Raw genomic sequence first — 12195 nt, 5'->3', positions numbered from 1 at the left:
AAACGGCCCAGGCTACCCAATCTCATCAGATCTCAGAAGCTAAGAAGGGTCTGTCACCCAAAGGAAAGCGCCAGTTTGGTGTAGTGGTGAAGAGTGGCAGACTCTAATCTGGGAGAACCGGGTTTGAGTCCCCACTCCTCCACATGCAGCTGCTGGTGTGACCTTGGGTTAGTTACAAGTTCTTTCAGAGCTGTTCTCTCAAGGGCAGTTTCTGTCAGATCTCTCTCAGCCCCACCTACCTCTCAGGGTTTCGGTTGTGGGGAGGGGAAGGGAAAAGGAGATTGTAAGTTGCTCTGAGACTCCTTTGGGTAGTGAAGGGCGGGGTATAAATCCAATCTCTTCCTTTTCTTCTTAATTATGTGGAATTTAGCTCTTAAAGGAGACCCTTTGCTTGGCAAGAGGGGGTAACAGTGAAATTTCTCCACCAATGTTTACAGGGATTTTTCCCGTAGAGAAATGCTCAGAAATGAACCAGGCAGTGGCTTCACCAGAAAAGTTCTTTTTATCAAAAGAGGAAATGATAATAAAACACAGTATACATAGAGAGAGAAAATGCTCACTGGAAAACAAACCCTCATGCTAACAGGAATATAGGTTGGAGAGGGAATATAGTAGGGAGTTTAGGGGGGGTTATAGTTACCTTTCCAAAAAAAATAGAGGTTCATGAAGGAGAGGCTGTGAAGCGAGCCAGCACTTCGCACTGCAAAGACAAAAGGAGCCCAAACATGTTGGGGGTGAGATGTCAGTAGGTGCCCAAGATACGCACACCCTGCATGGGGCAGAGCATGTCCAGTTAGAGGGCAAAATGCTACCTCTGGCCTTAAGGGGTAATTTCCTGCAAGAGCGCACAGGAGCGGAGCTCCGGCAGTAAAGAGCCCAGGGGGCGTAGACATGCAACAAGCCCCACCCCCCCGCTCCCAGCAGCCCTCAGTCAGAGCAAGAAGCAGCCAGGTAAGTTGCAGAGCTTCCCCCGGCCAGCCCCCCGGTCCAAAGCAGTCCAGTGGCACCTTTAAGGCCAAGTTTTATTGAGGTACAAGCTCTCCCACCTCTGCGAGGACAGATCTGCATGTCGTTCCCCCCCCCCCCAAAAAAGCTAGCAATCCAAAACAGTCCAGTGGAGTCTGAGCGGTGGGTGTTGCCTTCTGACACACTTCCAGTGATGTCAGGGGGTGTGGCATATGCAAATAAGTTATGCTAATGAGTTGTGCTAATGAGCTCCTGCCCCTCTTTTTCTACAAAATGACCCCTGCAGGGCATGATAACATGATTGCCCCTTAGAACAATGCCCTGATGGGATTAACTAAAGGCCCACAAGCGGGCTCAGGGCGGATCACAGAGCAAAAATCTAAAACATCATAAAAAATCCCATACATATCGATATAATTTACGGAGCAATTGAAACCGTTTAAAACCGCGTCGACTGAAAAACAGGTCACACTATTCATACATGTAGATTTCAAGCTGGTCTCCCAAATCTTCGTCTCGGCCACGTAGAGATGGTGGTGTGAAGACTCCGTTAATTAGGGTCAAATAGACCGGGAAGAGCACGGCCAGGTGTGCTGCTGAGGTCATATCAGGGTGGAGACTGCCTTTCCTGAGAATTCCATTATGGAGATTATAAGTACTTCTTTGTCTCAGGTGGGGAGAAAACCATCAGCAGGCAGATGCCCTGGAGTCACCTTCCCAAAAAAGCATCTCCAGGCTTGTCTTTTGTCAGCATCCATCTTGTTTGTTTCATCTCCATCGTGTTGGTATTGCGTGTGTCTCGGCTTCATCCTGGCTCTACTCCTAGGCCAGGCTGTGCAGGACACACACACACAGAGAGAGAGAGAGAGAGAGAGAGAGAGAGAGAGAGAGAGAGAGAGAGAGGGAGGGGTTTTTTTTAGAGAGAGAGAGAGAGAGAGGGGATCCTTTGGGTGTGAAATATGATGACAGGCAGGGCTATTTTTGGGCAGGAACGCACAGGAACGGAGTTCCGGCTGGCTCCCGAGTTGGCCACGCCTGGCAGGAACTCATTAGCATAATAGGCCACACCCAACAGCAGAAACTCATTAGAACTGACTACAATAGGGGTGTGTGGCCTAACATGCAAAGGAGTCCCTGCTACAAAAAAAGGCCCTGGGTTTTGACAACAAACAAGGTCAACAGAATAAGAAGCAAAAGGTGGGTGTGGCTGGATGACCAGACTTCTGGTAACATGGGGGTGCGGCCTAATGTTCTAATGAGCTGTGCTGTCAGGGGTGTGGCCTAATAGGCTAATGAGCTTCTGCTGTTGGGTGTGGCCTATTATGCTAATGAGTTCCTGCTGGGCTTTTTCTACAAAAAGAGCCCTGATGACAGGCATCCTTTATAAGCTGCCATTCTGCAAGGCCTCCCTGGGGGCTAACAGGTCGGCCCTGGTTAGTACTTGGATGGGAGACCAGCAAGGAAGTTCAGGGCTGCTATGCAGAGACAGGCGATGGCAAGCCACCTCCAAGCGACTCAGGCCCATAGTTACAGTGGTGCATCTTGGGGCCTGGCCCCCCGACTTCCTGCCAAGGCCCCCTGACTTCCCATCCAGCCCAGGGCCCCGTGATTTCCATTTTTTAATTTTATATGTGGTGCTCCCTTGGGGGGGGTGCACAGGGTGCCCCCTGACTTATTTAAAGCCCCCCCGAATTTAAAAAAACCTGGCTACGGGCCTGAAGTGACCCTTGCCTTGAAAACCCCACGAGGAGTTGCAGTAAATTGTCCGCAAATTGATGGCACTTTCTACCACCACCAGCAGCTTTCTACCACCACACAGGTCTACTCCAAATCCCCCTCAGGTCTATTTTGTAGGGCTACTCCTGGGAAAGCATCTTTAGGATTCCACTGTAAATCTGCAATGGGAGACACAAGGAAAGTGCTTTAATGTACCTGGATCCAGCCCAGAATCAATGTGTTCTGGAGCAAACTGAGGGATGTGAGCAGGGTGCCTTCAGAGTTCACTTGTCCTGTACGGCAGCCAGAGATGGGCTGAGTTTTTCTTCTCTCTGTTTGTGCTGTTTGTTTCCTATCATTGCCCTTTGCCCTTAGAACTGTTTGTACTCCTGGAAAATAAACCCCTGTAATGCAAAACACGAAAGCCTTGGCCGTAAAGACAATGAAAATACACTCTCCGCTGAAAGCACCAACACAATGCAGCAAACCTGTGATTGACTAATTCTGCAGGGATTCATTACCAAATCTCATTTCTGGTAAATTCGACAACATTTCCAGAAGATTTTAAGAGGAAATAAAACAAACAAACCCCAAAAGTAAGACCGGGGAGGGGGGGAATACATTACTTTTGGGGTTACAGAGAGGATATTAGCATGGAAGCAAAGTACGGTCTGTGTGAAAGATGGCAAGCCCACATAACAGAAAAAGTCCATCAAATCAATCAAGGAAAAGAGCAGAAAACCACTTGAATTATAGAGCACCAGACGGCCTCGGATACATAACGGTGCAGGAGAAAAATACCTCAAAAACAGACATTTTCAAAGATGTTCAATTAATCCCGGAAAGAAAGAAGAAAATGGCTCATACGTTGAAAAACATTTTTTGGGTTTTTTTTTAAAAAAAATATTCCCGGCAAAGAGAGGAAAGAACAGAACGGCCTAGTGAAAACTCAGAGGAGGTGATAGCATGCCCGGGAAATTCTGTTGCTTTGACTAGGATAGCCCAGGATAACTGATCTCATCAGATCTCGGAAGCTAAGCAGGGTCGGCCGTGGTGAGCACTTGGATGGGAGACCACCAAGGAAGTCCAGAGGCAGGCAATGGCCAACCACCTCTGAACGTCTCTTGCCTTGAAAACCTCACGGAGTCACCGTAGGCCAGCTGTGACTTGACAGGAAATAAAGTTGGAAATGACAGCACTGAACACACATGCACATGAGAAAACCAATAAAACCAAAACAAGAGACATGCACTGAACGTGGATATGCTGGAAGGTAAGACAGCCAATAAGGAGCTGCGGTGGCTCAAGTGGTTAAGAGGCTGAACTGCAGGCTGTGGAAGGTCCGTAGTTCAGCAGTTTGAGACCCGAGTGTGCCGCATGACGGAGTGAGCTCCCGTCTCTAGTTCCAGCTCCTGCCAACCTAGCAGCTTGAAAGCAAGAAATTGCAAGTAGATAAATAGGTACCACTTTGGTGGGAAGGTAACAGCGTTCCGTGCGCCTCGGTGTTTAGTCATGCCGGCCACATGACCACGGAAACGTCTTCGGACAGCGCTGGCTCTTCGGCTTTGAAACGGAGATGAGCACCGCAACCCTGGAGTCGGATTCGACTGGCTTTCGAGCAAGGGAATCTCTACCTTTTTAAGATAGCCAATATGGTGTAGAGGTTAAGAGTGCTGGGGAGTGATCACACGCACAATTAGCCGCACCATAGGTGTGAATGCCGGGTGGATTTAAAGGACATGATCAGACACGAACATCGAGGAAGTGCCCCGCACCCGTCGGCAACCCGTTTTGCTCCGCCATCTTCAGCAGCGCTCACCCTTTCCTGCACACCAGAATGAAGAACAAAAACACACGTCCCTTCTCCTCGGCCAGTTTCCAAACATCTAAACACCACGTCTCCCTTGCAAAGCCAAGCCCGAAGGACACGGTTTCCAGCCTGGGAGAAGAAATCCTCCCCACCCCTGCCCAGTTCGGGTCAAGAGCCGGCATTTCCATCGCAAAACGCAAATCTGAAACTCGGGCGGGGAGAAATGCTTGGGGGTGACAGGGTGGGTGTCGTTGGGGGCAAACAGTCAGCAAAGGAAGACTCAAGGGCTGTGACCCCCCTCATCGCTTCTTCTCGACTGTGCTCTTCTTGCCTGTCTCGGGAAATGCAAATCAGCTACGTGATGGGTGAGAAGGTCCTACGTGTGGGGTGCAGCAGGAATGTCCCTCACGCCTACCTTGGCTTAGTCACAGGTGCAAATGCAAACCTTTCCAAAAAGGGTTGGACTGATCGTGGGTATTTATTTATTTATTTATTATTTACATTTTTATCCTGCCCTCCCCGGAGGCTCAGGGCGGCTAACAGGCATATAGCTAATAAAACAATAAAAACAATACAAAATATTAAAAATCCATCACAATTTATAACCTTTCTAAAACAAGACTATCTAAAAACAAGATGGCAATCCTCTGAACGTCACATTCTTGCCCATGATGCAAAAAAGGTTTTTAGGGCTGTGATGGTCCATGCCCATATACCGGAAATTCCGGGGGTTCCAAGAATTCCAGGGCGTCGATGGTATGCTGATGCGTTGGTGGTATACTGGTGGTGGTGGCGGCTCCTATTCAAAAGCCTGGCGGAAGAGCTCCGTCTTGCAGGCTCTGCGGAACTGTGCTAGGTCCCGCAGAGCCCTGATCTCCTCTGGGAGCTCATTCCACCAGATAGGAGCTGCCACCGAATAGGGTAGCAGCCACTTCACTGCCACCAGTGCAGTGTAGTGGTTAGAGTGTTGGACAATGATCTGGGAGGCCCAGGTTCAAATCCCTACTCTGCCATGGAAGCCTGCTGGGTGACCTTGAGCCAGTTACACGCTCTCAGCCTGCCTGAACAGGGTTGAAGAAGAAGAAGGGAAGAGATTGGATTTATACCCCGCCCTTCACTACCCAAAGGAGTCTCAGCTTACAAATTCCTTTCCCTTCCCTTTCCTTCCCCTCCCCTCCCCACAACAGACACTCTTGTGAGGTAGGTGGGGCTGAGAGAGCTCTGACAGAAAGTGCTCTTTTTCAAGAACACCTTTGACAGAACTATGGCTTGTGAGGATCAAATGGAGGAGAGAAGGAAGTGTGTAAGTCGCTTTGGGTTCCCACTCGGGAGAAAGGTGGGGAAGGAAGGAAGGAGGGAGGGAAGAGAGAGCGAGAGAAAGAAAGAGGGAGGGAGGGAGGGAAGAGAGAGGGAGGGTGGGAGGAAGGAAGGAAGAGAGAGAGAGAGAGAGAGGGAGGGAGGGATAAATAAAAAGAGAGGGGGAGTGAAGGGAGGGAGGGAGAAAGAAAGAGGGAGGGAAGGAAGGGAGGGAAGGAAGGAAGGAAGGAAGGAAGGAAGGAAGGAAGGAAGGAAGGAAGGAAGGAAGGAAGGAAGGAAGGAAGGAAGGTTGGTTCATGTGCAGATTTGTGCACACAAATCATTGGCTAATACAACACCATTCTCTTCATGAGTGTGCACGGTTTTCTGTTCTCCCCATCATACGCAGGGCCTGACTGTAACACCAAACGCCTTCCCCAAGCTGAGGAGGGTGTCGAGACATTCCTCTTGGCTGTTGATTCTGTTGAAGGCTGTTTTGTCTTCACCATCCAGCACTGTGTTTTTTTGTTTTTTTTAAAAAGAGCTGCAATGCTTCGGTTATAAATACAAGGTAAGATGTAAGAAACCAAACAAACAGACCCGTCTCCCTTCCTCTTTTAACCTTAGTAACAAAACACAAATGTAATAACACTTGACTGCAGTCTTTCATCCCGAGCACTTCAAAGGAGCCTGCACAAAACGGGGAAAATTACCCGCCAGAAGCCGGCTGCAGGCAAAGAGAGGGGAGCATATTAAAATGTTCTGAGAGTGCTTCAAAGTGTCACGGACGGAGCGCTCCTCCTTCCCACAAGGCTTCTGCTAGTGTTACTGGTGAGCAGGGCAGAACAACAAGGTGAGTCTGAAGAAGGCCGAACATCAGAGCTCAGCCGCTGTTTGGAAATGAAAACTTGTCTTTTTGTGTGGCTGGGAATGGCCTCCATCCGATAGGCATTCCCAGAACCAGCAGTTGGGATTGTAGGGTTGCCAGCTCCGGGTCAGGAAATACCTGGAGACTTTGGGGGTGGAGCCAGGAGAGGGCGGGGTTGGGGGAGGGGCCTCAGCGTGGTTCAATGCCACAGAGTCCACCCTTCAAAGCAGCCATTTTCTCCAGGGGAACAGACCTCTGTCAGCTGGAGATCCGTTGTAAAAGCGGGAGGTCTCCAGGCCCCACCTGGAGGCTGGCAACCCTATAGGTTTGCCAACTCTGGCATCGGAGGGTCCTGGAGAGTTGGGGGACAGGGATGCCATCCTCCAGGTGGTGGCTGGAGATCTCCTGGGATTACAATTGATCTTCAGGTGACAGAGATCAGTTCTGGAAAGAGCTCACTCAGCCCCACCTCCCTCACAGGGTGTCTGTTGTGGGGAGGGGAAGGAAAGGAGTTTGTAAGCCGCTCTGAGACTCCAAGCAAAGGGCAGGGTATAAATCCAATCTCCTCCTCCTCCTCCTCCTCCTCTTTCACATGAAGCTGCCTCAATGTTAGCGTTGTCCACTCAGACTGGCAGTGACCCAGGGTAGGGGGTGCAACCACAAGACCACTGCCAGAGGAAGTCCGAGTGCAGAGCGGAAGAGAAGTAGTTCAAACACGCTGGGAAAGCGGAATGAGCGAGACAGACCAAAACCTGCACTGTGGTGGCAACTGCCGCTCAGGCGACGTTGCTTCCATCCACACAGCCAAGCAGATGTTCCACGGCCAATCAGAAGCTCTGCTGGGAAAGTGCCCCGCTTAGCCCCACCCACTTTCTGGAAACACTCAGCAGGCATCAGGTAAGACGTCAGAGGGCACCACGTTGGAGGCCCCTGCGACAGAGTTTTTAAGGCAAGAGCCAAGCAGAAGTGGCTTGCCATTTACCTGCCTGTGCCTAGCTTCTTTGGTGGTCTCCCATCCAATGCTAACTAGGGGGTGACCAGTGTTCCCTCTAAACTGAGTTAGTGTGAGCCAGCTCACGGTTTTGTAGCCTCCGGCTCACGCATTTTAGTCTTAGCTCAGGAAGGAGGGCTCCAGAGCAAACTCATTGGTGCAGCAGCCGAATCGCTCACTCGCAACTTTAATGCCAGTAGCTCACAAAGTAGAATTTTTGCTCAAAGACTCCACAGATTAGAGAGAGCACTGGGGGTGACCCTGTGTAGCTTCCAAGATCTGATGCCATGGCGCTGCCTTTGGCCATCCAGGTCTGGGAAGGAGAAGAAGGCACACAACGAGACATATCACCCACGTGTCAATCCAAAAGTAGTGTGAAGAGGCTTAGAGGAGCTCTAAAGCACCATCACTTTTCAGGTGTCCAGGGCTTTTTTTTCTGGGGGAATGTGCCAGAACAGAGTTCCGGAACCTCTTCGACAGAATTCTTCTAAAAATGTTAAAAGGTTCATGTGTTTTCAGTATACAGATTGAAAACCTCATTTTCCTCTTGAGAGTTCCGGCCCGTGTTCCCTCTAAGCTGTTAGCGTGAGCTAGCTCACAGTTTTTCAGCCTCCGGCTCACAGATTTTTGTCTCAGCTCAGGAAGGAGGGCTCCGGAGCAAACTCATTTGTGCAGCAGCCCAATCGCTCGCTCACAGCTTTAATGCCAGCAGCTCACAGAGTAGAATTTTTGCGGACAGGACTCCACAGCTTAGAGGGAGCATTGCTTCTGGCACCTCTTTTCCCAGAAAAAAAGCCCTACAGGTGTGCATAACCTGGGCACCATGTCCACTATTGTGAAATGGATCCTTCTGACAGGAACCGTGAACCTCATAGTAAGAACTCCCAAGCGCAGCGAGTTTTTATTGCTGCTGAAGTTTTCCAGCTACAGTCGAGACGCTACACTGCAGTTATCTGAAACATTCCTATATATAGCAATTTAGCCCTTTTTTGTGGCACTGATTATACATCTGAAGTTATCATCTGCTTCATTTAATGACTGCTGGAGGTGTTTTTTTGTTTGTTTTAAAAAACCCAGATAGTTCATTAATCTTCTCCCAAACAGGCTGGGGCAGAATCCTCCCCCCTCCCTCAATGGTAAGCATTTGAGGAGGGGCTCAGGGGTTACGGATGAAGGGAGCAGGAGAGAATTTCTCTAGGATGCCCAGCGTGACCACTGGAACTCCCCCCAAGACTATGCTGAAGGCCAAGTGGGACCTGTGACTTCACGCCGACACACCGGCTGTCTCCTGGGGATTGGCAGGGCGTTGACACTTGAGATGGCAGGGAGACGTTGTCACGTCTGACTGTTCCCCAGCCAAAAATCTGCTCCTTGAACATTGAACGCTTACAAGGAGTTTGTAGCCTAGCCTTCTCCCTGAGAGGCTACTTTTCTATGTGCACGGGACTCCGTCACAAATTCCTGCTGGCTGGCTGAAGAGGTCCAGTACAGGGAAAGCTTTCTCACTTGCTTCTGCTGCATGTGTAGATTGGACGTCAGCGTGTGCAGTACATGGAGACATGCTGGTTTATACAGAGACAGACCTTTAGGAGGAAGAAGAAGAAGAAGAAGAAGAAGAAGAAGAAGAAGAAGAAGAAGAAGGATTTATAACCCACCCTTCGCTACCCGAAGGAGTCTCAGAGCTGTTTACAATCTCCTTTCCCCTCCCCGCCCCACAACAGACACCCTGTGAGGTAGGCGGGGCTGAGAGAGTTCTGAGAGGAGGAGGAGGAGGAGATTGGATTTATACCTGTAATGTATTCAATAGCGGCCATTGAATGCATGATGTATGTGAAACATCTAATTGACTTGCCATGTTGAGCTTCGTCCTGGGCTAGGATCCAAATCCATCCAATCGCATTGCTAGCCCAGGAAGCACCTAGCCAATCACTTTACAGCAAGTTCCCTGAGCGGGAACGTCTGTGATTGGTCCTTATATGAACAACCGTATTGGCTGGTATTTGTACAGTGGGTGTGGCTACATTAGCCGGGAGAGTTTAAAAGCAGGACAACTGCAATGTAAAAGCTGAACCGTTCTGTTCTGGCTATCAGATGTTGATCCGTGTCGGAGTTGTGTTCGAGTTGAAGAATAAAGTTGTGTTCTTGCTGAATCACTCTCCGACTTCTTTGTTAAGCGAGCGACTTAACAATACCCCCGCCCAAAGGAGTCTCAGAACAGCTTGCAATCTCCTTTCCCGTCCCTTCCCCACAACAGCCACCCACTGAGGTAGGTGGGGCTGAGAGAGCTCTCTCTTGAGGACTGCCCCTGAGAGAACAGCTCTGAAAGACTACTACACAACTACCCGAGAAATACAGCGAATGCAGCTGTGCAAACAAATAAACAGAACTATCTGTCACGCTGTACAAATTACACTAGAGACTTCTGTCTCCTTATACAGTTCTAATTACAATGACGAACACACAATAATGGCAGGTGAGGATGAGAAAGGGTTTGGCCCAAGGCTTCCCAGTGAGCTCTTTTTGTCAGAGCGGGGATCTGAACCTGGGTCACCCACCACTGCATAGACTAATGTCGTCGTGGCAGCTGTGATTTTAAGATACATGCCAGGGCAGTCAGTTTGAAATGGTAGCTGCACCGCCTCCTATCAGCGCAACACCCGTTTATAGGGACGCCAGGTTGCCCACTTTGACAGGCAGCCTCCCTCCTCCGGTATCTGTCGTTGCCCAAGTGAGCTGTAGCACCATACACTGCAACAAGAACGGATAAAAGGAAGTACTTCTTCACCCAAAGAGTGATTAACACTTGGAATTCACTGCCACAGGAAGTGGTAGCGGCTACAAGCATGGATGGCTTCAAAAGGGAATTAGATAAGCATATGGAGCAGAGGTCCATCAGTGGCTATTAGCCACAAGGTATAGCTAGGGACTCTGGGGCAAGTGATGCTCTGTCATCTTGGTGCTTGGGGGGGGGGGGTTAACAGTGGGAGGGCTTCTAATGTCCTGGCCCCACTGGTGGACCTCCTGATGGCACCTGGTATTTCTGGCCACTGTGTGACACAGAGTGTTGGACTGGATGGGCCTTTGGCCTGATCCAACATTGGCGTCTCTTATGTTCTTAACAATGGCTAACAAAAATACTATAGATGAAAACTATGACAAAAACCTTTTGTGTATTTTTAGGCATAATTTTTAAGATCATAGGTTCATCATTGCATAATTTACACGTACCGTACTGAAATACAGAATTTTATCACGCATTCGTGGTTTCATTGCTTACACACGCCATGTGTTCATTGTTTCACACCATGCCACAATAAAAATAATGTCCTAAATGGACAAAAGACATCTAAAGTGCTTAGCACTCACAGAATCGTCCATTAGGAGGAGGAGGAGGAGATTGGATTTATACCCCGCCCTCCACTCAGAGTCTCAGAGCAGCTTACAAACTCCTTCCCCTTCCCCTCCCCGCAACAGACACCCTGTGAGGGAGGTGGGGCTGAGAGAGCTCTGAGAGAACTGACCCAAGGTCATCCAGCAGCTGCAAGTGGAGGAGTGGGGAATCAAACCCGGTTCTCCAAGATTAGAGTCCGCACACTTAACCACTACAAACTGGCTTATTTAAGCAGTTCAAAATGAAGCACAATGTGCTATTATTAGAAATCCTTCAGTAATAACACTGTGTCAGGTGTTTCAATTTTTAATTTTTAAGAATTCAATGATTCTCTGATCTGCGCAATGCTGACATTATAGCTGGCAATTCCGAAGCGCTGGCCACCAAAATACAAGGCAATCCCCCTGGCTTTTTTTCAATACACATTTCAGCTGCCCGCCTTCCTCTTGGCTTGGCCTACGCCAATCAACATTCTATGTTTTCATAGTAAATTGAGACACATCCACCATAAAAAGGAAGGGACCGCCTTCCCTCATATGTTCCCCCGCGAGCACTTTGGTCTGGGACGCAACATCTCCTGGCAATGCCAGGTCCCAGAGAGGCCAGGCTGGCCGCGACCAGGGCCAGGGCTTTCTCGGTGGCGGCTCCTACCTGGTGGAAGGAGATCCCGGTGGAGATCTGGGCCCTATGGGACCTTGTACAGTTCCGCAGGGCCTGTAAGACGGAGCTCTTCCACCAGGCGTATGAGTAGGAGCCGCCACTACCATCACTATTGTCCATCTTAACCTGGCCCTGGAAGAGGGAACATCAGTGGTTCCCGGAGCAGATAATGCTGAGGAATAGAGCAGTGGAAATAGAGCAGTGAAATACGACATCTTGCGAAATAACATCTAGAGCACTTTATTTAGTAATTGGTTAATGTGATTTTATTTGTACTGCAGTGATCTTAAATTATTTTAAATATGTTTTATATTGGCGCAGGCCCCTTTGTAAGCCGCCCTGAGCCCACGCAGCGGGGAGGGCGGGGTATAAATCGAATAAAATAAATAAATAAATAAATAAATAAATACAGACGGAACTCAGTCCTGCCGATTTCATCCACTCACTTTTGTTAGCCGTTTTTGCGGTGTATGTTGTTATCGCACAAGTGAGCAGCA

The sequence above is a fragment of the Gekko japonicus genome, unplaced genomic scaffold (assembly GCF_001447785.1).
Source record: "Gekko japonicus isolate JY-2015 unplaced genomic scaffold, Gekko_japonicus_V1.1 scaffold589, whole genome shotgun sequence".
NCBI classification, from domain to species: Eukaryota; Metazoa; Chordata; class Lepidosauria; order Squamata; family Gekkonidae; genus Gekko; species Gekko japonicus.
This window is presented reverse-complemented; position numbering follows the sequence as displayed.